The sequence below is a fragment of the Oncorhynchus clarkii genome, chromosome 16, assembly GCF_045791955.1.
Source record: "Oncorhynchus clarkii lewisi isolate Uvic-CL-2024 chromosome 16, UVic_Ocla_1.0, whole genome shotgun sequence".
Lineage (NCBI taxonomy): Eukaryota > Metazoa > Chordata > Actinopteri > Salmoniformes > Salmonidae > Oncorhynchus > Oncorhynchus clarkii.
The window spans coordinates 69,745,445-69,748,544 of record NC_092162.1 but is presented as its reverse complement, the minus strand read 5'-3'; the positions used below and the strand labels follow the sequence as shown (position 1 = coordinate 69,748,544).

The 3,100-nt window shown below is 50.0% G+C and overlaps 1 pseudogene; it reads right to left on the bottom strand.

Moving 5' to 3' along the window:
- Positions 1 to 1,405: 1,405 nt before the first annotated feature.
- LOC139367382 (aerolysin-like protein) lies at positions 1,406 to 2,379 on the bottom strand (annotated as a pseudogene).
- Positions 2,380 to 3,100: the final 721 nt, after the last annotated feature.

Genomic DNA, 3,100 nt, shown 5'->3' with positions numbered 1-3,100 from the left:
GAGCTGCAGGATTGTGACCCGTTTTTGTTGGTTATGTTGTCATAGTTGTGCCTAGGGGGGAATATGGGGGAGGGAATGCTGTCACCTCCAGGCAGGTGTTTGTCCCCCTGTGTGCTTTGGGTGTCAGGTTCTTGTCCGGTTCTGGCATTTATGTCTCCACAGACTAGTACATGTCCCTGGGCCTGGAAATTATTGATTTCCCCCTCCAGGATGGAGAAGCTGTCTTCATTAAAGTATGGGGATTCTAGTGGAGGGATATAGATAGCAAACAGGAGGACATTTTTCTCTGTTAAGATCATTTCCTTTTGAATTTCTAGCCAAATGTAAAATGTTCCTGTTTTGATTAATTTAATGGAGTTGCGTTAGGTCTGCTCCACACCAAATTAGCATACCCCCTGAGCCAATTCCCCATTTCACACCTGGTAGTTTGATGGATGGGACTACCAGCTTTCTGTAATCTAGAAGGCAACCAGTGGGTCCATCTCCACTATAGCAGGTTTCTTGTAGGATGACAATGTCTTTATTTCTGATTTCTTTGATGAAGTACAGGTTCCTGCCAAAGGCAGATGACCTCCGGCCTTGGATATTCCAGGATGAGATAGCTAAGGCTTTGTGTTCCATAAAGTGTCCAATGTTGTTGGTCGTGTGTTTTGTGGCCAGTAAGTGTGAGCAGAGCCTGCTGTGCATCTGGTACATGCCATTGGCTTGGGCTAGTGCCTGTTTTCTCTCACAGCCTGGGCATATCTGTGAGGGTGTGGGGTCCATGGGGCGGGCAGGAGTGGCATAGGTCTGATCTGAGGAGGCCTAAATGTGGTGTGGGCATGATTGACTTGGTGGTGTGTTGATTGGGTGGGGTGTGTATGTGGCTGGTGGTGTGGTGGTCTGGATTTAGGTCCTCTCGGCTTGGGTCCTCTATGTGTAGGTCCAGGGGGGGATCCCGCAGGTCTGGGAGAGTGTCTCGCTGGTCTGGGCAGGGTGTCAATTAATCTGTTGCTCCTGTGTGAAGTGTTGGGGCTGCGTTTGAGAGCCATGTTCTTTAGAGTCCTTGCGAAGGTGGGCACTGCTGCCTTGTATAGGTGGACCTGGTCATAGAGGCTGTTCAAGTCCAGGGTGGAGTGGTGGTTCAGGAGGCACAGTCACGGGAAATACTTGAGGTTACCCGCTGTCTTTTTGTGGTAGCAGGATGGAGATAACCACTTTTCAATCACTCCCTTCAGTGCTGTGGCCACCCTTTCCTGCTGTGCTCTCAGGTCGTTTGTGCCTGTGTGTATTATTATGTGGCTAGGTGATCCTAGTTGGTCCTCAAACAGAAGGTCTAGGGCGCGCTGGGTATTTGGACACCAGAGTTTAGACACACTGTGTTTGGGAAAAAGTTTTTTTTCTTGTATATATTTCCCATTTGAGTCTATAAGGAGTCCAATCTGTGTCTTGTGTATGTCCTCAGTGGGTGTGGCGGGGGTGGGGGGTCAGGAGGGCTAGCAGGGTGGCTGGCATGGGGGGTGCTCAGAGGGGATGAGATCCCCTGGGCTTGGGGTTCTTCATGTGTCTGTTTTGCTGTGATGTCGACGCTATAGTCAGGGTCTGGTGTGGACTGTTCTGCTGTGGTGTTGAGACTTTTGTCGGGAGCTGAGGTGGACTGTTCTGCTGGCTTCTCTGCGAGGGTGGCTATCTCTCCAGTGGGTTGATCTCTGTCACACAACATCCCCCTAACCCTCTCCTCCAGCAGTCTGGTCCTCTCCTCTAGTGCTCTGTTCTTCTCCTGCTCTTGCTTTTTATATTGTTGAAGTTGTCTCCCCACAGTCCAGCGTGCAGATATGTCTCTCTCTACCTTTAGATCTCTGGGTCTGGTTAATGTTGGAGCATCGGTAGAGTTTTCCTGAGCCGTCTACACACATCTATAAAAGAGCTCACATGGGGTTTGAAGAGGGACAGGTTGGGATACTCCATGTTGGTCAGCACGGACAACTTGATTGGGTTGATGAAGAGGAAGCCCATACGGTCAACGGCCAAGCAAGACCTGCCCTCCAGCCCCAGGCAGATTCCAGACCCTTCTATGGTGTACTCAGTAATCAGTGGCCAGCTGGTTTTTCAAAGAACTGCCTGTTTTCACTCGTCGTGAACTTGATGAAATGTGCCGGCGCCGTTATCCCACAGAGACAGCTTGGTGATGCGCTCGCCGAGGTTGAACTCAAACTCATTGAAAGGGTTCGCATCTCCAAAAGTCGCTACTTTCCCGTTGGTCAGCTCCGCCCGCACAGCTTTGACCAGCAAGCCTTCCACTGCGACTCCAATCTCCTTGAGGGTGGCACCGTTGTCCATGCCGTGGAATTCAAATGAACTGCCTCCTTGACCACCGATCAAATCCAGTGTGGTTGCCATGTTGAGAGTTTGAGTGTGTACGTAACCTGAAATACACATTGGTACAGATACTTTTTAAAAACCTCAAAGCACCAAAAGAACATTAAAGAACAAGATGAAAGGATCAAACAATAACCAAGTGATATATTGACTCATGGTAGGAAATAGAGGTCGAGCAACACATCAGTCTAGGGCAGGGCTCTCTAACCCTCTTCCTGGAGAGCTACCCTCCTGTAGGTTCACTCCAGCCCTGTTCCTGGAGAGCTACACTCCTATAGGTTCACTCCAGCCCTGTTCCTGGAGGTTCACTCCAGCCCTGTTCCTGGAGAGCTACCCTCCTATAGGTTCACTACAGCCCTGTTCCTGGAGAGCTACCCTCCTATAGGTTCACTCCAGCCCTGTTCCTGGAGAGCTACCCTCCTATAGGTTCACTCCAGCCCCAGTTGTAACTAACCTGATTCAGTTTATCATCCAGCGAATTATTGGAATCGGGTGGAATAGATTGGAATGAAATAATACAGGACGGTACCTCTGGTCCAGGGTGACCAAATCGCTGCACAATCCTCAGGTCACTGAGAATGACGCGTTCTGTTATTGCTCCTAACTCCTCCTCCACCCTCCTCTGATCTTTCCATCTCGATTCGTCTGGAATCTATCACACCCATTCCTTCCTCCTCAGCTTGGAATCTCAGAGTCACCATGGAGTCCCTCTCCTACTCCCAGCACCTCCCCACTCTACATC